Consider the following 24,443-nt stretch of genomic DNA (forward strand, 5'->3'; position numbering starts at 1 on the left):
CTTTCTTTCTTTCTTTCTTTCTTTCTTTCTTTCTTTCTTTCTTTCTTCTTTCTTTCTTTCTTCTTTCTTTCTTTCTTTCTTTCTTCTTTCTTCCTTCCTTCCTTCCTTCCTTCCTTTCTTTCTTTCTTTTTCAGTTTAGTGGAAGGAAAATTAGTCAGAATTGATTGTTGGAAGGTTCACTGATTGAGTAATTAATTTAAAATTATTCATTCATAAACCTATGGAGAGCTGGAATGGGAAGGTTAAGAGGGTCAGAGTGGCTGTAGTTGTCAGTGCCTCTTTGCTTATTTTTTATAGGTAATCCATTAAAAACTCATCTAAGGTATTCTAGTTTGTACACCTCTCAGAAAATAGAGATGGCAGATGGACAGGCACAAACTGTAACTGTCCACTGCCAACGAAATCATGTTAAGTCATGGAAACTTTCTATGGGTATTAGGTTTTTAAAAGCTAGACCCAATGTTTTAATACAGAGTCCTCCTGAAGTTTTTGGACCACCAAGGGGGTCACACTCCAGCACAGAATAGGCAACAACTTAAACAGAATCTGTCCTGCTGAAGTGACTATTCTAATGTTTCTCATCCCTTGTCTCCACCTGGAATTTCTTGTGGCCTGCACTCTTCTCACTGTACTTATTTCTATGCCATTCACTAAAGCCCCTCCCCCCACCCCTTTCCCCAATACCAAGGTCCTATTGAAGGGACATTCAAAATTCCAATCACTTTTTAAGAAAAGTAATTTAGACACCTTCTATCCAAATGCTGTGTGTTTGCTTGAGAGCGTTTGGGAGCGGGAACATGGCTTTCATTTACAGAAAGGCCCACGAAGTTGTTTATTTTCAAACAAAAGCTATTCTTTCTTTATCCTCTGCTCTATTGGTACAGCCAGGTCAAACCACAGCCAGCTTTCAAAATAATATAGTTTCTCTAAATTTGCTACCTATAAATCTTGGTTAGAAAAATTGGTTGCCAGTATATCAAATCATCACCATATACACTTTAAATATCTTACAATTTTGTCAGTTATTCCTCAACAGAGCTGAAAAATGTTTTTCTGCCATTTCTCTGAATTGCAATAAATCTTTAAGGGAGCATGCATGGTGCTTTGAGTGTTAGAAATATAAAAGGCTAAGGGGCTGCTGAATAAATCAGCCTAGAAGATGCCAGTCTCAGAACTCCTTACTTCAAGTTCTTTCCAAGGTGTATTAGTGGGGTAAACGACATTGTGCTGCAATGTTGAGAAGTCTTGGTGGCTTTACACAGCAAAATTTATTTTCCACTAAGGCAAAAATGTATTTCTCTGTGAGTCTGGGTGACACTGGGATGACTATCCTCCTGTGGCAGGGGGAGAGAGAGAAGAAAACTGGGCAGAAGCTTTTACTGGCTCAGCCTGAAAGTCTGTATGTCACTGCAAACTCATGTATTGTACAGAACTGCAGAATCATTAGCCTCAGGTCCCACCTAAGAGCCTTAGTCTTGTTACAGAACTCAGGTTCAGTTGCTCGCCTCTCAAAAGCCAATAATTCAAGAGGCAAGTGTCAGTAGAAAGGAAAGATGCTTTAATCAGAAAAGTGGCCAAGCTGGGGAGAAGGTGGGTTCATGTAGAGAGATCAACTCCAAAGATTCTGTTCAGCCATGACAGTTTTTAAAGGGAAAAATGGGGGAAGAATCTCAGTGAATCATCGAGGCAGGAGGTTGGGTTCTGCATCATTCTCCATGGCGTGCAGACTGGCTAACTCTCTCTCTAGATGTTATCCTGCCTGTGTGATCCACCTGCTGGGTTGCCAAGGGGGCTATTGGGGGAAGAGAGCTAGTCATTTTTTAAACTACTTCATTCTTACTTCTTTTTATCTAGGAGAAGAGTCAACAGGTTAGGCAAGGCATGGTGTGTGTTCAGGAGAGCATAAGTCAGGAGTCAGGTTAAATTGCCTACTGATCTCATTCCTATAATTAGGTTCTTTTAAAGTTAGAGAGAAACAGAAATGTGCAAATAGGAAAGGGGCAAAAGAGCTGCTATAAGGCTGGGGCCCAGGAAGGAAATAAGAACTGATATTGGGAAATCCTAGATGAATATCTGGAAAAGGGGAGGAGATTGTATAAGGAAGTAGAGAAGTCCTAAGCCACTGAAAGGTATTCCTTTATTCTCATAAGCTATCACAGGACATTTTACTATGACATCCTTCTGTAGGATGAAGCCTGTAATGAGATGAAAAGAGTTTCTTGAGAAATGGAAAGCAGCCAGTGCATATTCTGTGCTCCATAGCTTGGAGAGGAAAGGGAAGAGGGATATGGCAGTGGTTTGAAGGATGCCAAAACTTCACACTTTGAAGTTAAAAAAAAAAAACAAAAAAACTACCAAATAACATAGTGCTTACCAAATGAAGTACTGTGAGAGGAGTAACAGCAGTATTCATTCAGTCAGTGTGGATTAATGGCTACTATCCTGTCTCCTGAGCAGAAAGCTTTACTAAAATAACCTCTTAGTTTCATTTTGTGCTAACAACTCTACCAGCTACCCTAATTAATTGCCCAAAAATTGTTAATAACCATGTCATCATAGACCATCATGTAAATGAGCTTTAAAAAGTAAAATCTGAAGAGCAATCTTGCCATTCATTTATCTGAACTAATTATAATGTAGGAATAATTCTCACAGCAGGTGAAAACCGAGAAAAGCATGCTTTTGCAGGAAAGCAAAACACTTTAGATCTGACATCAAAATTTTGGAAGAAACAAAGAGCTTCCTTTTTTGCAAGGAAGGGTGTTTTAAGTTTGTTGTTTTTGTTATAATCACATTTTTAATGAAGTATTTGTAAAAATTCAAAAAGATATGGAAGATTGAGGTACTAAGCTTTTTTAATGGTAATGAAATATATCCTATTCTCATTTTATTTTCATGAGGAAATTATTTCCAGAATCAACAAGGCAAAGAAGGTGTTACACTTGAGAATCAATGGATATTAATAAACTGATTGGTTGCTTTGTTTTAGTGCCACTATAATTCATAGCTATAAAGTGTAAAATATATCATTTGTTAGAAAGGCAGCCTGGTGTAGAGAAAAGCAATCCATAGAGGTTCACATCCTGATGCATACTTTTTAGCTGTAGGAGTTTGGGTTTGCTACTTTTTACCTCATGGAGCCACAGGGTGTATAATTCATTTGAAGACAAACTATTATGGTATATAATGGGCCACTTTTCATTCTTGACATATGGTATTTATTGCAGCTATTACTTTTTTTTTCCTATGGAATATTTTCTCTTATTCTTCACCATTGTAACTTTGTTTATTCACATTTTCTTGAGTTTTATTACTTTATTTTTGAGAGAGAATCCTGTATTCATAAACTGATTTGTCATATGATGTTAAAAAGTGTTCAAAATGATTTCAAAGGAGAAAATATTTGGGAACTTTTAAGAATAGTCTGAGTAAGAAAAAAAAAACCTTAAAACTCTTTCTACAAGCAGGGGGTCGTTTTAAAGTCTGTGTCTCGTGAAATCAATTTTCAAAAAATTTATTTTGCCACTTGTGAGAAAAGTTGCAGAGTCAGCACAGATGGAAGAAAAGCGCTATATCAAAAAGAAAATTATTAAAGTTAGATAGAAAAGGAAGAATCTCATGAACTTCATGTATATTGCCTATTTTGACCTGGAGTAGATACAGAGTAGAAAAGCAGAAGGAATCCTAAGCCACAGATAGATTTTTCTTTATTTTTAATAAACTATCAGTGGAGATTTTACTGTGATATGCTTCCATAGGATTTTGTCTTCATGTTGATGCCAGCAAATAAAAAATTGGGGGATTGGCATAGGCTTACTAATAACTTAATCCATTCAACTTCATATTCCATAAAGTGTTAATATCTTTTATTAAGAAGAGTTATCCAAAACTTGTAAATAAACCAGAGGTTGCCTGAATGACTTTGCAATGCCATTGTTTAACAGACTCACCCAAGAACTATTTAATTTTATTGGGGAATGCACCTGTGTTGACTTAACTATTTGCTGCTCAAGGGTTTTTCACTCTTTTCCACTTAACATGTTAACTTGTGTGCTTCTGGCGGGTAGAAAAGATGTCAAATGTCATAGCCTTATTTCTCTACAGGACATTACACGGTTTTGTATCTATTAGCAAATCTATTTCAGCATTTCTTTAACTGAGTGATTAATGTTAAAAAAATTATGCTGACACTTGTTACAGAATGGTAAGGAAGATTTTATTCAAGAGACTACTGCAGTGAGGTTTTGCAATAGCTGAGAGAGTGATTGGGCTCAACTCTGAATACAAGGAAAAGTGGGAATTTATAGCCAAGGAGGAGGGTGGGAGAGTTGGTGAATAGAAAATTAATCAAGGAGATATCAAGGCTAGGGGGGATTCTTGCTAAACTGACTAAACAGGGTTCATGCTGGTCAGAAGAGGGTGATCAGATCTTACTAGATGGAGGTGGGGGGATGGACTCAAGGGATTTGCTCAGATATCGAGGGTGATCAGATGCTGAGCGTGGCAGTTCCTTCTAAGCTGACTTAGCAAAATTCTTGCTACAACTGGGTGCTGCAGGCCTGACTAAACTAAAGTGCAAGGCCAAGGCCTAGAGGTCTTAGAGGAGGGTGACTAGAATTAGATCAAAGAGGGAGTCTCTGTCTTATATGTCTCTGTTTCTCAAAATCTCCTTTGAACTAGGCTTTCCATCTGACCTGTTCCTTCATTAATGAATTAATAAAATCTTTGCTAATGTTCATTTTATATTTACATGGGAGTCATGTTTTGAATATTTTGGAAATTATGCTTTAACCCCTCAATCGTGAGCTCATTCTCATGTGAAGGTTTTTGAAATATACCTTTCAAAGTTGGGAAGGAGATAATGTCCTTCCACAGTAGACTGATCCAACTCTATGCTAGTAATCAGTTTTGTAACCGATGGGAGCATTGTTGCACACGTATAGTAAGTGTCAGCATCTTTATAAGAATGTGTTCAATTAGGCAGTAACATATCAAAATCTTCTCTTAAGAGCATTTCCACATTTCAGTACTTTAGGAGATAGGGATTGTCACAAATGAGCTAAGAAAAACCATTTTACTTTTATGTGCTCTGCAAATGTAAGGTATGACTTGATTCAAGTGATGATATCCTGCTTAGGTTAAGTGGTCTATGTTTTTAAACAACACTTTAATAAGAAGAACAGCTTAGTGGACATATGATAAGCTATTCTTAGCGTTTGCGTTGCCAGTAAACATGATTTTGGAAGATGAGGTAGAGATGAGATAGTGATGAGCAGAGCAAATATTATTTTATTTTTCTGGTGCTTTATATTCCACTTCTTCTTCTTCCTTTCACGTATTTGTCTGGGTCCAAACAAGAAAGAAAGTGTGTAGTTGGAGGAGAATTAGTTGTAAAGAAACTGCTTATAAAGGTGTGAACATGATATAAAGAAAGCACAAGTGATGCTGAAACCTGTAACAGTGGGTGTCTCTTACCCAGTGAGAGGGCACCCAATAGGTGCTGGGACTTTGGGCTGAGGGAGTTAGTTGACCCTGAGGGAGGGGACTGTGGGAATGAATAGCATGACTTTGCTCTCCTCCTTTCTCCATCTCCTGGGGGTTCTCCAAATTGGCTAAATCCAACCAGAAACCAGAAGATAAAGTTGCACATTGATGTAGCCCATATTTTTCAGCCTCCTGGGGCACAGGGTGGGGCAAAGATGGAGCTATAAGATAACACAGAAGATATCCTGCACATCTGGTAAATATTCAGCAGGGAAGCTACCTGCTAGATCGGAGAAGCCAGGCCCGGAAGTCTTTTCTGCCTGGGATCAGAGGTTTGTGTGATCCATGGTTCGGACCAAGAGAACATTTAGTATTGAGTGAGAGCATTTCTGTCCAAATAAGGAGTAAGGTCTGGAAGGTAGCAGTCAGTAAAGTCAGGGAGATGCAGGTAGGTGTTTTTGAACACAGGTGGTTGAACTGAATTAACATTCTGGAAACAATTAACTAGGGGGGAGTGGGATAATCCATTTAACTTGTCTAGTTTTACATTTCTTTGTGTGTAAAATTAGAGAGTCGTAATAGAATGAATGTTTTATCTTCATATAATTTTAAGTGCGAAAATAAAAACAGGATCAAACTTTTTCAGCAGTTTTTATATTGACTTACTTCAAAGAATTGTTTTTTCAGAAGAGCAGCTAAAACAGCATTTTTTCTATCCTCATATTATTATTTATCAATGAATTCTCCCTGAAGGAGGCTATCAACACCAGATTGTTAGGGTCATTTTAATCAGAGCTGTGATGGTCTACTTTACTCTATGAAGTTGATATTTACTCTCTATATAATGAGGAGGCAAGAAGTGATAAAAATGGTCAGCTGCAAGAATGAAGCATTTATATCCAAATGGAGGGGAAAATCTTTATTTTAATTAGATATTCCTCTCAAGTATAAAGGAAAAGGTATATATATTTTATGGTATAATGTTATAAGTCATAATTATTACTTTAGAATGTATATCTCAGAAATAACTAAAAAGAAATAAAGGAAAAGGTAAGTTAGAGTCTCCATTACAAAGGAAGCAACTCAAGGTTAAGTGATTTGAATGTGTACTAGTTGACCCAAAGAGAGAATGAGGGGATTGGTATTTAACCTAAGATTGTGTGCATTTCTAGCCTTGGGGCTGGAAGGCCCTCTCTTGAATTTCACCATGGAGATTTGTATGTACAGCTTGATTGTCACAGTCAAGTGCGTGCTTGGCTTGCTCTCCAGCTCGCATGCCTCTGTTGATTACTGGCAGCTTGAAATTGTCCTGACAGAGAATGAGGGCTCTTGATTAATCCCTGTGCACAGTATCAACATATTATTGATTCATTATCAGCACATCGTGTTTCATTTCCCAGCAGCAGGCATGGGTTGAAGGCAAATGTGATTTCCAAACAGACGCAACACAATGAACCTCCAAGTTGGGTAACTAATGTTCTTTTCCGGGGTAAAGTCCTTCCACTACATAAAACACAGAAAGTATTTCTTTTCTCTAGAGAAGAACTGTAGAGTTGAACAGCTCCAGTTTAACAACTATAAAGTAATCTGGCTTATCTTATTATTTACATGTTTAGTTGTAAAAGTATTAGATAAACAAGTTCTCTAGATTGGAGTGCATTAGATATTAAGCACTTTATTATACAGCTTTTATTTATATCATTGTTAAATACATAGCTTTAAAGAGACATGTAAACATTGATTGATTTATTAATCATTCACTTGTTTATTTAACAGTCCATCTACTGAGACTTACTATACTAGGTACTAGGAATACAAAGTTGAATAAGCCATGGTTAGATTCAGAAACCACAAAGAGACCAAGAGGCAGATATGTAAAAAAATATATGTTTAGTAATATGAATACAAAGTAATGAAAGGGTATTTGACTTTTCTGGTGGGATTTCAGAGAAAGCTGTGACCGTGCCACAATTTGGGAAATGAATACGGGTTCTGCAAGAAGAAGAGGATAAGAAGAGAATTTGGGGCAGAGGAAGCAGTTTGTGAGAGGGAATTACAATTTTCCTTTTGGGCACTGTAAGTCGTTGAGTGTTTCTGAAGCATACATTTCAAAAGGGAAGTGATGAGCTGTTAGGCTACAAAGGTAGGTGAGGGCCAGATTTTTTTTTTTTTTTTGAGGGTCCATCTTACATACAAGGCTGGTTAAACTTACATACCAAGCTGGTTAAGGCTGGTTCAGTTTAACCAGGCTTAACCCTGTTCAGAATAGGGTTCTGAAGAGTGGAATCAGACCTGCATGTTCTAAGATCACCCTGATGCCCTCGCGTGTTATAGAATTGGAATTAAGGATCCTAGTCAGTCTATTAAAACAGGACCATTGAGGAAATGGCTTGACAGTGGCAATTGGGATGAAAAGGGAGAATCCAGCAGGTATCTAAGAGATACAGTCAGAGGGACTTAGCTTAAAATGGATGTTGGGAATAAAAGAGTTTTGAGGGCGACTCACAGGACTCTGTCTTATGTCTTTGCCCTACCAACTGAGGTAGGAAAAAGCAGTAGAAAAATACAATTGTGGTGGTGGAAAGCAGGGGCAAGAGATGGTCTGGAGAGGGATAATAATTGGGGATGTTTTCACCTGGTTGACTTTAAGGGGTGAGTATTTAGCAGACCACTGGATCTGTAAGTCTGACACTCAGGCATAGGAATTCAGCTAGGTAATGGAAAAAGTTCAAACCACAGGCAGAAATGATGATTGTACGTATTACACTAAGCTATTGTAGTAAAGGCTCTGTCTCAAAGACCAGCTCAAAGAGTGTAGGTAAAGTCAGAAGATAAGTTGTTGCAATTCTACAGGTTAACTGTGTCCTCAGCCTTCACTTTTTTTTATTAAGTTGTATTGATCATATCTTCATTTAAAAAATAAGACCGCAAGTATCTGATCACTGAAAATGAGGCTTTCGCTAATGTACTATTTCTTACTTTTTTTTTTTTTTTTTTTGCGGTACGCGGGCCTCTCACTGTTGTGGCCTCTCCCGTCGCGGAGCACAGGCTCCGGACGCGCAGGCTCAGTGGCCATGGCTCACAGGCCCAGCCGCTCTGCGGCATGTGGGATCTTCCTGGACCAGGGCACGAACCCGTGTCCCCTGCATCGGCAGGCGGACTCTCAACCACTGCGCCACCAGGGAAGCCCTATTTCTTACTTTTTAAAAAGCTTTTCATTTTGAAATACTTCTAGGCTTTCATAGATGTTGCAAAAATAGTACAGAGGATTTTTGTGTGTCTTTCATCCAGCTTTTGCCCATGATATTACCTGAGAAAATACTATAATTATCAAAATAAGAAAATTGTTATTACTAAAACATGATTAACTGAACTGCAGAAGTTATTCAAATTTCATCAATTTTCACACGCTCATTGGTTTGTTACTGTGGTTGTTTTGGTGTGTATAGTCCTATGAAATTTTTGCATGCACATAGGTTCATGCAGCTACTACAATCGTCAGGATTCAGAAGAGTTCCATCACTCCCCAAACTCCTTCTATCAATTTAGAGTCACCCTTCCCCCCATTCCACCTTCTAACGAATGGAATCCTACAGTACATAACCTTTCAAGAATGACATTCTTCTCTTGGTCTAAGGCCTTTGAGATTCATCCAAGTTGTTATGAGTACCAGGAGCCAGCCCTTTTAAATTAAAAATTAAACCCCACTTGCAAGGTCTGTCTCTGGCCTGCAGTTACTTTGGGGTTTTGGTCATTCTAGTCAGTCATGATTAATAAATGGTAATGCTTCACTTATCTCTCTGAGATTGAAATTTGACCATAACATTCACATGCAAAGAGCCAGGAGGTCACTCCATGGAGGCAGCCTTAGTGGTACCAGTGGAATGCCTCACCTGGAATTACACAGAAGCCAAAATAAGGAGTGGGTGGAGGCAATTCTCAGAATCTAGATACCTCAGAGATGGTGACACATAGGACATGTGTTTCCCGTGACTACCTGAGGCGAGGGGCGCTTACAGGCTAGAGCCCACCCAAATGATAAGAACTGAGTTTCAGAGCCTGGCAAGAAAGCATATACATGTGATAGGGCTTCTGGCCATGTGGACTGAGATTAGAGCATCTCTGGTGCCCCTGTAGGTCCTGGTCTTCTCTGAGAAACTGGCAAGTGCCTGTGAACAGTACCTATACTTGGCCTGCAGCAGACAATTTCCTTTGCAAGTATAAATAAACAGTCGATCCTGCAACTGTGCAGCAAAGTTGCTTTTGCAACTGCCGGATGTGCTGGGCAAGGTTTCTGGCTGCCAAGCCATGTGGCTCTCAGACTAAATGCAGGGGAGCAGACTCCCATAGCGAGAGAGGCCCTATGTTCCATTTGCAGGGCTGCCTATGAAGTTGAATGACAGGCTATCTGTACTTCTGTCTTTGCTGCCTTTTAAACCTCTTAAATCCAGGGCTTGAAAGCTTCTGCTTTGGATTAGTCATCCAAAACATGATATTGATCCACAGAATGATCAAAAGCTTGGTGAACAGCTAGAAACTTACAAAGCGTGCAAACTGTTGGTGAAGAACATTCAATAGGTGGCTTCTGAAATAAATGAGTGGAGGTGAGGCTGTACAGGAACTGTGATTATCTTATGTTCCCATTTTGATCCTAGGTATTGAGCTCTGAAAGTGAGGGTTGACATTAAAACTATAGACAAATTGCCTGATGGGGGAATGACAAACACCTACAACTTTGTAAGCTGAGGAAGGATGTAGAATATAGAGGAGGTATGGAAGATAAAATACATCTTTGCACATCAACAGCCTCGAGAGGTGAAAAACCTACTCCAGAGTGTGCATTATTTGTCAGCTGTTCACTGGGAGTTACAAAGTAATTATTATCATTTATCATCATTGTATACCTTTTTTCAACAAAGTGTCAAGACCATAGCAGAAGCTTAATAAATCTGTGTTGAATAGAATGAAGCCTTCTTGACTTCCTAAGGCGGGGTCACATGGCCCTATAGGCATGTGTTTCAGCTTCAGAGCAGTGATGACATTCCACGCTATTGGCCTCTTTACTTGTTGATTTCACCAGGTTGTAGGCAACTTGAAGGCAAGGACAGTGTTATGTCCACTGATGGATTCCTCCATGTCAGTCACAGTGCCTGGCCTGTGATAGGTGGTCCATAAATATTTGTTGAATTGATTGAGTCATGGATAGAAAGCACACACTATAGCCACTGAGTGACTGTCTTCAAACCCTTCCCTGTATGTGACGCTCCATAAAATGAAAAATAGCTCATTTAATACATTATTTGTTAAGGTACACTTAGTTTTATTCCTCCAGTTCTACTATTTATAAACTTTGTGATCATTGGCAAGTGATGAATGCCTCCTAGCCTCGTTTTCTTCCTTTTGATGGGGCTAAAAATCCTTGTTCTTCTAAGTTTCGGGGGAGAACAAATTAGGTAATAAAATTAAAAAGAATGTGGGGGGAGGTTTTGGGAGTAGCATATGAGGGCTTTATTTACCTTTCATTTCAAGTCATTCATTTGTACTTTATTTTCCTGCTACTAATGATGTTAATGGTTGGTTAGGATAAAAATATCACTTTTCAACCATTTTCCTCCTACCACCCCAAACTGTAGATTATCTCCCATTTCTAATTAGATTATACTATAGCTCATAAACTGAGGATATACATAAATCAATCCTCAAAGATATTGAAATTCTCACAATTATTCAAAGTTCTTGGCTTCATCGGATATATCAAGTCCTGAATTCTAAGAATAGGTAAACTTTTTAGAGTAAGAGGGAAAGGGTTGTTTTTTCCAGAAAACCTATTTGCATGCTTGTAGGAGATGACCTGAGAGGATCAGAATTTGTATTCCCCCAACAAACTTGACATAAGTAAAAATTTGAGACAATTGACATCCACTAAATACAACTTCGTTAAAAGAATTACATGGGCAGTTGGATAAAGATAGGAGAACTTGACCTTGAGCATTTACTACGTAATTTTGCCATCTATATTGACTGAAAATCAGCAGAAAGACAAAAGCATACACATCCAGAACACTTAACCATCAAGTTAGGGCCATTCACGTGCTGTTCAGAGAAGTGAGACATTAATTCTATGAGAATTCCTCAAAGTTTATTTTCCAGAATTTCTGCAACTTGGTCATAGGCTTTCACAGTGAAGGAAATTAGTTAAAAGGACAAAAATAATGAAAGCAGTTGGGGATCAGCTTGACTGTGAGCACAGTGAGTCTGGACCCCATTCCATGTGCAGTGTAGAGTCATGGAAGATATTGGTCTGTGGAGGGACACGATGAAAACAATATTTTAGTGACATCAATCTGGTGGTAAAGTCCTCAGCTGATGTGAGCTGGAGCCAGTTGATCTGTCACAAGTCATCCATCGTGCCACTAGTATAATACCAAGATAAGATCTTGATCTAGATTAAGAGCAGCCAAAAGTAGAGATGAAAACAAGGCTTGTGAGGAAGCATCTGTTGCTCGTTCTGAGAGAGCCGTGGAATGCTTTGAACTTGGAAAAAGTGGGTTATATGCTTTCCTATTTATGATGTTTCACAGTGCGTTCAAAGCTATTTTTTTTAAGTATGTATGTATATGTTTTTCTACCAACAATGAATTTTACGTTGTTATTTCTATTCTCATGGATTCTTCAAGTCCTTACATGAGTCCTTACTTGCATCGATGTCTCAAGTCAGATGTTGGAATCATCTGACACTCTCTGGGGCTGTGTGGATGCTCCTGTGAATTGATCAGGTTCACCTTTCAGGTTCAGATGCTGACTTTGTGCTTCAACCTAGCCTTCTACAGCTGTTGAACATGTAAGTTATTCAATCTAAACACCCGTTTCAAAATGGACCATACAGTAGTATTGCCACAGTTTAACAGGAACATTAGAAAAACCTTATTGGTAGACTCAGATCCCACTTTTGTAGAATCTCACTTTCGTAGCATCACACTTTTGTAGATCTCACTTTTGCAGGATCTTTTTATTTTACAATACATCATAATAAAGAAAAAGTTGATAAATGGTGACAGAAACAAGAGAGTATTTCTCCATTTTGTTGGAGATGTTGTAACAAATTCAAACATATATTATGATCCGCCTTAATTGAGACTCATTCCCAATAAAGCAAATACAATCTAGTTATCAATAGTATATCAACAGTATAATATCTGCACTGCCAGTGAGCATGGACATGTCTGTTTTTGAAGTTAATAGCCGTTTGTAATGAACCACTATGGCAAGGACATACCTCTCTTGCCCTTAGATGTCCAGACCGCAACTGCATTCAAAACAACATGGCCATTCAGGTTTACAAAAGAATTATTCTTTCTGATGGTTAACGTAGAAAAAAATCAGAAGTTATTTTGAAACTTGGGGCATAGATATTGAATTAGTTCTAATGGAATCAATATACAGAAAAAAATAGATGAATGATACTGTGAAGAAATGTATGGGTATGAGAGTAGATATCAGCAAAGGTACAAGAAATTTTAGTTAGAGGCAAACTATTGAAAGCAGAGCTTCTGAAGTGTGAGAAGTTATAAGGCAATGAAAGCTCATCTTGCATCTTGATGATTTTAAAATCATCAAATGATCAGATCATCATATGAGTCCATATTACATGGGCTCGTATGTGGATTTTTACCATTCCTCGGGTGAGCAGCTTGTCCCAGCTGGCCTGGGACTTTCTCAGTTCAGCACTGAAGGCCCCATATCCTGGAAAAACCCTCATCGGTCACCCAAAATCTTAGTGTGTACATTCCTAAGTGACACAAACATAGGTCTGTTTCCTCCTTCACTTCACCTCCTCCATTTTCTTTCCTGTGTGGAATTCACTGGCACATCAGCGCCACCACGATAATGATTGATACCTCTGATTTGAAATGGCTGTTGATGGTTGAAAGCCTCCCAAGTAATGTCAGGTAACGGAAACAAGAAGTAATTTTTGCGCATAGATTTCCATTTATATAGCACTTCCCAACGTGGGCCTCACGTTGATATAAGTGTTCCTTAACACGCTTCGAAACCTTTAAACTGAAAACTACATCCAGTTGTATTTAATCTGATATTTCACAGCTGATTGGATTGGTAGACTTGAGAGGCAAGGGAGGGAGGGAAAGTTTATTTGACTAAAATTTAGTAATAGCAACTTCGGGATAAAATTCCATATTTTAAAATCTGAGTTGTTGGGGACACCTTCAGATGTGCTAAAAGTACTAAAATAGATGCAATCTGGTAGCCTGTCAGGAAAGCAAACACAAAGAAACCGCTGGGTCAGGCGCACAGCTGTTTGTGGAGGGCATTAAATTTTTTTTACAGTCTTTCCCATAGGCCAATATGCTCTTGTGCATTGATTTATATTTTAATAATGACAGACTTCACTGGCATGAGCATTTCAGTTCTTCAGAAATTAGATAAAATCATAACTTCGACCCGGGCTAAAAGGTGGAGGGAATTAGCATTTTGCAGCATTAATTAAGCTTATTTGCCCTCGCTTATTTCTGATCAAATAAATGGAGGATGCTTAGTGCAGCCGCATACAGGGCTATGAGTATCCTTCAATTGTACGATATGACACTGATGTTTCTAATGTGTGTAAATTCAATAGCTTTGCCTTGATTTTAAAAGTATGGTTTTAAAAACAGTGGTTCGGTTTAGATCACTAGGGTAAGCAATGAACAAAGGAAGCTACCGGATGTAAAACATAACATTGAAAGGACTCCTGCTGAAAGAATGCCCAAGCTTTGAAAACACTCTTAGAGAATGTACAATTATGCAAAGCTTTCTCCCTGTTTGGTACTCTAATTTCTTCCCTAGCATTTCACTGTCTCTCATCTTCATTATGAGTCGAGGTTGCCAGAAGAAACTGGTAACTTTAGCAGGTAGGCATTTCATTTTTAAATAAGTGTTTGTATTGTTTTCCAAAGCACGCAACCTCAATCTCGCTCACCGAGCTCCTCCCTGGCTCCATCCCTACCCCTGTAGCTACTGCCGTATTTGGCTCCACCTGTGCATTTTCTCCACTGTCTCCCTCTACGGTTCTCACTTTCCCTTTCCACATGGCTGCTTGGTTTGCAGAAGATGCCTTGTTACAGATGTGCTCCCTCCCCTGACAAACAATTACTCCTGTTCCCCTCAGCGGGAGGCCATTAGGACATCATCACGGGTTCTGCTAAGTCATCTCACAATCACAGTTTTGTGCAATCACCTCTCATCTGAGACTCTCCAGGCATATGCCATGCAGGGAAACTAGCAGTCACAAACGGCAGCACCTCTAGGCATATTATTTGTTATTTTGGTCCAGAGGTGTTAGAGATAATGTCTAACACACTAATGTCTGAGGGTCTCATTGGATGCTTTGACTGGCATCATTTGCAGCGAACTTGCAAAAGACTGAATGGGCTACCATGTGCTAGTTGAGAGGAGGAAAAAAAAAAGAGGCATTTTTACATTTCCATAGCAATTACACACAATGGTTCCGAAGAGGCATGATAACAATAGTGATTTTACGAAGTTATTCTATTTGTGCAGACTTTCAGCGTTCTGAGCTTTGAAGGAGGAAATTACCTGATATTAGTTATTTTCCTGGAAAATGGTTAACCAGTTACATGTTTATTTGTACTTTAATCTCACAGACCCAGCTGACGTGAAGACATAGTGTAGACCTATCTAAAATGTGTTCTTTTAAAGGAACACAACTGAACACTCAAGGTTCTTTTTTCTTAAGGTTTCTCTGAGAGCTCTACCTATTAAATCCTCTTATTTTAATAGGTAGCGTTTCACTGGGATTTCAGTTAATTCTAAGCTCCAGATTTAATATATTATGAAATAAGTGGATTTGGGCGCGATGCCACGTTAACACTTGGATTGTTTTTTATTGATTCTCAGGTTTAGCTGACGGCCGCACTGGGGTGCCGTGTGTCTTTGTGTAAAATCAAACAACGTGCTAAAAAGTTAAGACTTCCACAGAGGCCCAGAAGGCAAATGAGAAAGGGGGCGCTGTTCTCCCCATCAGAAATGTCAACAGTCCATTGGTTTCTGTCGCCAGTTTGCACAAGTTCCTTAACCTCACTTCCTCAAAGCTCCAGAATAACATGACATCAATTTAAGTTCATTGATGTGAAATCCAGTCAAGATGAGTGTGAACATCTGAATTACAGGATCTTTGGAAGCAACAGTTTTATTTTTGTCTAGGACACACAGGTAATTGAACTAAGCACTGAACACAGGGTTCCAGTCTGGCACAACACAGACACTCAATAAATACTTATTCAATTGAACTGAATTGAATCCAAGAGTTGCATAGAAGCCCTGCTTTAATGAGCAGGTGAAAACTGTTTGTAACTGGAAAAACAGGCTATTGCCACAACCACCCAAGGCTCTCCTTAAATTTTAACTAGCCAGTTGCACTTGGAAAGATGCCCCCCAAGTGTACGAATTCAATGCGTTCTCTTAAGTAGCCAGATAAACGTTTCTGTTCAATGTGGCTTGTGTTGTTCATTTGCTCAGTTAACCTAATCGTCCTTGCATTTGCCTTATTTTTTCCCTGCCACTGAGAGGGAAAAAGAGAAACAGCAAACCTAGCTTTTCTCTCCCCCTGGATTCCCACAAATTCTAAATTAGGCAAAGGGAATTTGGACTATTTATTCTCTAGTTTATCCCCATCCTCTGTTGCCTCTACTCTAAAGATTTATACACACACACACACAAATATATATATATATATAGAGAGAGAGAGAGTTCCAATTGAGTTGGCCGAATGGTATCAGTGACATAAAAATGCAGGAGCTCTAGTCTTGTCTTCGTGCATCTCATTTCAACTGTCAAATACAACCAACTTCTAAATCCAGTGTCTTTGAAAGACAGAGGAGGGCGGTGCACATTGTTTTGTTTTATGTACGTGGAGAGTCTAAAGTCTGAAAACTCACATGAGTGTAAAGACTAACCTCTTCCTTAGAAGTCTCAAATGATTTATTGTCAATTGTTCAATCCAGTAAATATTTGCTGAGGTCCTAATATGTTTAAGACACTCTACTAGCTGCTACAGGTGGATACAAAATGGAGGAAGATAGGGTATCTGCCTTTATGGCCCCCAAATAAAGAGGTGTAATAATTACTGTACTCAACTACATGAAATAACACATTCATCAAATTACTGTACAGTAGTTAAAAGTCAGGTGGACCTAAGTTTGATCCCAATTCAGTACGACCCTGATGGTGCCACAGTTTCTTAGACCTCAGTTTCCATATCTAAAAAAGTAGGCTCAATAATGATGACCTTTTCTTTGTAAAGATTAAATGTGCACTGCACATAAAGTACATAGCTTAGAGCATGAGGCATAAAGTTAAAATAAAGGGGGATTTATTAAATGATCTGAATTGAGGGTTTCCCCAGACAGAGGGTAAATGAGATGGGCCTGGAAATATAGCAGAGTATCGCCGGGTTTACCTAGCTCAGGTGGGTAGAAGACATTCATGCTCAAGGTTCATGCAGAGTTGCCATCATTAATCCCTAGCCCATCATTGGTCTGGACCACCCACCTGGGTGATGCTTTGAGAGCAAAGGGAAAACAGATTTGAGGGAGAGGGAACTAGTAAAACCTAAGAGAAAGCCAAGTCCAGCTGGAATTCCCTACTGGATATTTAGACAGTAAAAGACAAGGTGAAAGTTTATTCTCAGTCTGAGTAATGTATTAGTGGTCCAAAGCGATTCACATCAGAGGAGTATGGGTTGGGTAGTTTAAAAAAGATATAATAGGAGAATTAGGAGTTAAACTGGATGTTTCAAGTGTTGAATCAGAGAAGGGCAGGGGAAATCAGAATGGCTTTCAGAACTGTCCCCCTTGGGAACTGGGAGCTTATAGGAAGAAGGGGAGGGCACACATTTACTGATCTTCCTGGTCTCTTCCTTGGTCAGCAGTATTCTGAGTTTGAGGTGCTTTAGGCAAAGGAAAGGAAGATTAGTCATCTCCGTAGGTGCCTGGAATTCTGTTTGAAGCCAGATTTGAAATCTTCATCCATTACTAGGCTTTGATTTAGGGGAAGCACAGTGTATTCTGTGGTTTAGAAGCATAATATAATCTGCCTGTTTTAGAAGTACAGTATATTCTGCACAGTTGGTATGGGGCCAATGCTAAGGAAAAAATAGAGCATATGATTGAAAACTCATGGGAAGTGAATACAGTACTCCAGTTTGGGAAATAACCCAAAAAAGACATAGAGAGGTAATAATGCAAAGAACAATGACTGTCAGGCTGAAGAGGTATGTTTAATTCAGAAGTGAAAGGGATGCTCTTGGATATTATTGAGAGGCACAGAGAAATCATCAGAGCCATGCCTTTTGGAAACGGACCAGAAGGAAGAGAAACTGAAAAAAACTAGGGGAGAAAAATCAGTTAGAAGGCGATTAGAAATGAAATCCTGCTCTAAGTCAGTAGGAATGGAGACGAAAAAACAGATCTATGGAGGTAGAACAAACAGGAGTTCATCGTTGGTTAGAGCGATAAAGGAAGGGAAAAAGTAGTGAAGTAAGTGACTCTAGCAGTTATAAGCAATGTCTTTGAAGTCAGATAGACTTACTGGGCTTATGACCTTGGAAAACTTAGGTAATTTTCATGCCTCCTTTTTTCTCATATGTTTAACTGGTATATTAATAGTACCTATTTGAATAGTACCTATTCAAATAGGTACGTATTTCTTAAAGATTATGCTAAATAGTACCTTTCCTGTTGAAAGGATTAACTGGGCAAGTACACGTAAAATACTTTGAAAAGTGTCTGATATACAGAAAGTACCACACAGCTCAGAGACATTGGAGGGACTTTGGGCTTCTCCCCTGAGAAGCTGGTGGAAGTGGTGGTGCCATAAACTGAGAAAAGCAATATTGGAGAAGATTATTTTGCGGGGTAGAGGAGAGGATAAACTTTAGAAATCAAGTTGTTCAAATTCCATCCTTGGCCACAGCAGGTCTTGTGTAGGTAACCCTGTCAGTTATCTAGTCTGTGAGGGAGAGCTGATGGCAAAGAACCAGAAAGGTTAAGGTAGGTTCATCCTAGGATGTGGTGGTACCTTCAAGGGGGAAGGGTAGCTCCGTTCTCATAAAGAATACAGCTATAGTGATATTTAAGGTCAAGAACAGGGAAGTTGAAGGAATTACTCTGAGTAATTTTAGTAATGAGAGAAGTTTAGGTCCTTTAGAAGCAGAAAGGATGAAGGGCAGTGGCTGGCAACCTGAAGAGAGTGAGACATTCAGAAATAATTGCTATCAGGATTGAAATAATCACCTAGTGACGAATAAAAGAATTGTAAAGTCACCTGCCTGTGGAATCTTTTAGCAAAATGACTTTTCAGACTTCATTTTCCACACGGGTGATAAGTTTTACAATTTAGATATTTTACATCAACCATGAAGCTCTAAGCTTTCCCCAGGTGAATGCTAACAATGCCACTTGGTCAAGTACTGACAATGATTTGGGGGTTGTTGAAAGGTATGTGATGTGCCTGTGTGAGAGCTGAAAGCTGTGGCATACGTGGGGGAGGGGTTGTGTGATGGTATAAAATAACACCATTCTCAGAGTTTAACTACAATAATTTGAATTATTTTGAGTTTTACCATGTAATGCCCAAAAATTTCTTAAAGATTATGCTAAATCAATTATCAGACAAGTAACAAATGAATTAATTGACTTTTACAGTAATGTATTGATTATCTGTAAGAACCTAGTCTCACATTTTATCCTCCTGTGAACTATCTTTTCCTTATAACGTAGGAAATAGAACCGGGAAGAGTGAAGCATTCTGGCTTTCCCTATGTATATTGATTAAGCCTCACAAAGTAAGTGAGGCATCAATTCCATGTCACTGTGGTTACTACCACATGAAGCAACTCTTTGGATTTTAGCCTGATCCATATTCTAGGATGGCTTTCAGTATCGTGTAGAGTCAACACTATTCATTTTGAGGTGTTTTCCATCCACTTTATGCGCATAATTGCTCAGCAACCGGTGAGCTTTAATTTTGACATAAATTCTAACTGAAAGATAGCCTCCCATTTTAGAAGTTTGTTCATTAAGATATTGAATTATGTTTTTCTTTGGAAGAGCTGAAGGCAGATAATTGCCCTCCTATTCTCAATAGCCAAGCAGTAGAGAAAGATGTGACAAATGCTGGGTTTGTTTAGTTCAACATGACAGTCTTAAGGCAAAGAGGTGACCCATGGGCACCTGATTATCCTCTTCAGTTTTAGCCTGTGATGTCAGGAGCTGTCCTGGACTTGGGATTGGCACTGCGCTCAGCAATTGGCCAGACCTACTGGAACTCTCAGTAGGTTTTGAATGGTTCATTTGAGGGAGTTGATATTGCCCTATGGAAAGCTGGAGTGACAATTTGTTTTCGAAGTACTCCTCTTTACCTTTCTGTGGTGTCTCCAATAAACTCATCCTATAGAAAGGGAAATTAAAATTTATAAGAAATATAACTTGGACTCATTAAAATCCCATAATAGAATCCCTCTAGTTAGCAATGGATAGGGCTACTAATGGTTAGGTGCTTATGAACTCAGTGAAATAACAACAATGACCCACTCAAATAATAATAATAACCATCTACTGAGTACTACCTTTGTGCCTGTGTACCTTCTAACCCTCACAATAAGCCTTCATGTTTGATACAATTATTCCCATTTTACAGTTGAGAAAACTGGGTCTCTAAAAGATAAATCCCCAGTAATCACACATCTAGTAAGTGACAGATTCAACATTCAGGCCTATTTATGTCTCATTTTAATATATTAGTTTGCCTCCCAATAGAAAATAATGGAAAAAGATTATGTGGCTCCAGTTTTGCATGTTCAAACTGTGAACATCCATTCATAGTTTATGAAAGATTGTCTTTCCCTCTTCATTTTACTCAGTGAGTATAGTACCCCTTGTGAGGCAACCTGAAAGTGTTAGACTTATAGTAACATCAATATGTCCATGAGGCTAACCCTTAATAGGCTTCTTTCTGATCATATCATTGTGATATTTCTCATAAATTAGAAATACAAGAAATTTAGTTGAAAAGAAGCTATTATAATTTTAAAGATAAAATATTTTTAAACATCTATCCAACTGCCTTACTAAAATTCAGAAATCACACTTTCTGCTGATATGGAACTCCCTGTCATACCTAGCAAGTGAGAGGGATTTTGGTAAATCTCAAAAATATCTAATTCCCTAACTCCACTTCTTTGAATATTCTCACTTATAGGCTACTTGCTACAGATTTACACCTGTCCCAGCTGTGGGATCAAACTAGTGACTTGCCAGATCCAATCTGTATGGCTTAGGATGATAATTTGATGGTTCAATAGCTCTTCAAGCATTTTGCTTTGGTTTTCTAGCTGGTATCTTGCCATGACCATGTATTTGGTTCTAGAAACTGGACTGCTACTTTATCGGTTGCGTACATATCCCTTTCTTGTTGTTAACCTCAGCATCACTGCCTTGTTGGTCCTGTTTCTCCCTGACCAGGTTTCTTCTGCTGGTCCTCCTGGAGATTGAAGTCTAGTCTTCTAGTTTCCGGCCTCATACTTATTTTCAAATACTTGCGGCAGCCCTTTGAAATGCTAACATCCTGCCTCCCTAGACCTCCGTACATTTCCCACCACACAGTTTCCTGCTTACAAACACTGTCTAAAGACCTGCTGTTGCCTCTACCTGGAGAGCATGTCCTCCTCCGGTTAATTTTATTCATCTCTGAATCTTGATTTGAGATAGACCATCTGAGCTGAGCTTTAATTTTGACATGAATTCTAATTGAAAGATAGCCTCCCATTTTAGAAGTTTGTTCATTAAGATATTGAATTATGTTTTTCTTTGGAAGAGTTGAAGGCAGATAATTGGCCTTCCATTCACAATATCCCAGTGGTAGGGAAAGATGTGGCTACTATTCCCCCTTCATAAAGAGAGGGAAGTAAGGAAGAGACAGCCATGGCTATTTTAGATCTCCTATGTATGTATATATACCATGAACCTGGTCACCATAGGAGACTCCATTAATAGGTTCTAAGAATATTTCTGTGTGCTTACCATACATTAGCCCCATGAAAGCATCCAAACTATGAAAATTGATAATAGAAAGGAATACCTAAAATATATGAAGAAGCCCTTCAAAAACCAAACAACAAATATTTTTTGAGCACTTTCAGTCAAACATATATTGTACTATACTATGTGTGGGGCATATACAGACCTGTTCTTTACTGTCAAAGGATTCAGCAGCTTAAAGTTTGGTAGTGCATGGGTTACACATGACATTCTATCTTGTAGTGTCATTGATCATAAGGCAGAATGAGGAGGATCGCAGGGAGTTATTCCCTTTTGAAAACAGTCCCCGGAGGAAAGGGGCACCTTAATTGCCACACCTAGACTTTATGCCTGACACCTAGTGGCCACTCCAGGAATTGCAGTGCTGGATTGCCGAGGATGATTCCTCAAGGTCTGAGGAAGCTGAAGTAAAAATGAATTCCCACCAGCTTCCCCTCTCAGTCCTGGACCCACCACTTATCTTCTTCTTTATACTGCATTTTCTAAATATGATCCTAAATAATCATTTAGTTTTAGAGCTGGTGGGTTCTCACACAACCTTCGTTTAATTATATTCTAGTCACTGTATGAAATAGGAAAAAAAGCAAAGCTTTAGAATTTCTGAATTTAATGAATGTTTTGTGTAGAATCAACCTACTGGAAAGATGAATCCCACCTGTTTACTTTGACTATGGTTTATCATTTTTCCTTCTTGAAAAAAAAATGGATACTTGTTTACTAACCTACTTCATAGGGGAACAGCTTTACCTGTAAAACAGTGAAAATAGCTATAACCCATAAGCTTGCTTTGAGAATTTAAAAAGTTAAATCATGTAAATAATTTTGTACAGTGCCTGGAACATAGTAAGCATTCAAGTGGTATTTACTATTGTTATTTTTAATTTTGGTTTTCATGATAATAAATATTATATAGTTTCTAATGCATGCACTTTAGTAGCCTTTTTACCTGTGAGGAGTATTATTTCCCCCAAATATTTAGAATATTTTCTCTAAATAGGTCTACCTATTTAGAGAATTCAAATGTTATGTGTGATATTCAGTGATCATAGATATTCAAAGTTGAAGAGACATTCCCAATCCCTAATCCCATCCTCTCATTTATATACAAGAAAATATTACTTGACATCTTATGCATCTTTGCAAGGTTACACACGATGAGACTAGATGAGATTGAAATCTGAGTTTCCCCATGAAGTTCAATGCATTTACTAGCTCCACAGGCGGCTCATTTATATCTTCAAACTAATGCTGACAAATGAATTTTCTATCACGTAGAAAAATGCGAGTTACATGGCTATGGATTTATACTATACAGGTATAATGAAAAAGTTTGGTAGATTTCTACATTTGAAAAAAATATTAGTAATTTTAATAGTAGTACAAAAACAATTCTTATTCACTGTTGGAAGATTAGTAATATAGGCAAACAGAAAGGTTAACTAAAAAAACAATTGTAATCCCATTGCTCAAACATACATGTATACCAATATATACATAAATGTATATATTCATATGTGCATTTATGTACTTTCATAAAGCTCTGTAATAAGAAGTACATATTTTTTGAGGGGGGTTAAATATATATTTAAATTACACACATGTGATTCATGATTACATCCCTATTGTAAAACATTCAAACAATATAGATAAAACTAAACTTCCTTTGCTTATCACCAATCCCAGTCCCCTCCCCATTTATATACCTATACAATGAAGGTATAATATAGTTTTGTGGGATTTTTTTTTTTTTTACAATAGAGGTATACTATATATTATTTTGCAGGCTGCTTCTTTCACTTAACAATCTGTCAAAAGTACCTTCTCATCTTTCTATACATTAGATATATGGTAACTCATTCTTTCGAACATCTGCAAGATTCCATAAGTTCGGTGTGCCACAGCTTATTTAAACATTCCCTTTATTGATGGTCTTTTGTGTTATTTCCAATATTTTACTACGTACGTCTCCTTACACACATGGATGCACATATGTTTTGACTAAAAGGGAGGTTTAACAGTGTTCTGTAATTTGGGTTGTTTATTTAGGTTATGAGCATATTTCCACATTGATACTCATCTATAGCATTATTTTAATGGCTGCATTATGTCTATTATATAGTTATATTATTTTCATTAATTCCTCTTTGAGATCAAACTAATGATCAACAAGGACAGTTAGGCTGTTGGTTAATAACAGGGGGCAAAGAAGAGAGAGAAAAGATTGGTAGTGCTATGGAAAGCCCTGTTTCCTCTCTCATTCTTTAGACTGAGATCTTTATGTGCTGGCAAATGGTACCAGATGACTGAAGGAAGGCGTACCTAGATAAGGATGTGCAGACTTGGGTCCTGATGGGAGAGGAAGTGGAATGTCCAGTTGAGGGAGTATCAAGTAATAAGTTTCAAACATGGGTTCTGTAAATGGTAGCAAATGGAGAGCATTGTAATGTTAGGTATTACATTACTCTACATTACTTTGTAGAGTCCAAAGATCTGAAAGTAAAATAACAAAGAGAGTAAGCCTCCAAGTCTTCAGCGGTATGGAACACGCCCATACATCACGGAGTTGGGCATGCCTCTTGGTTTGTATATGCCTCTATAAATTTAATATTGAATTATAAACATACACCTTGTAAATATACATGCACATTCCTTTCCATAATTGTTTTCTGAGAACCCAGCAGAGGGCTGACCAGCAAAAGCATGTATTCATAGATGTGGGGAGAGAGGCAATGCTAACTGAATATGAGCTACTCTAAGAGTGTGACTGATCAGAGTCTCATGACAGAAAATTCTACATAAAGTCGGAACTCGAATTATAAATAGTCTACCAAAATTCCATATTGT

Source organism: Monodon monoceros, unplaced genomic scaffold, assembly GCF_005190385.1.
Source record: "Monodon monoceros isolate NGI ecotype Baffin Bay Population unplaced genomic scaffold, NGI_Narwhal_1 Super_Scaffold_11, whole genome shotgun sequence".
Taxonomy (NCBI): domain Eukaryota; kingdom Metazoa; phylum Chordata; class Mammalia; order Artiodactyla; family Monodontidae; genus Monodon; species Monodon monoceros.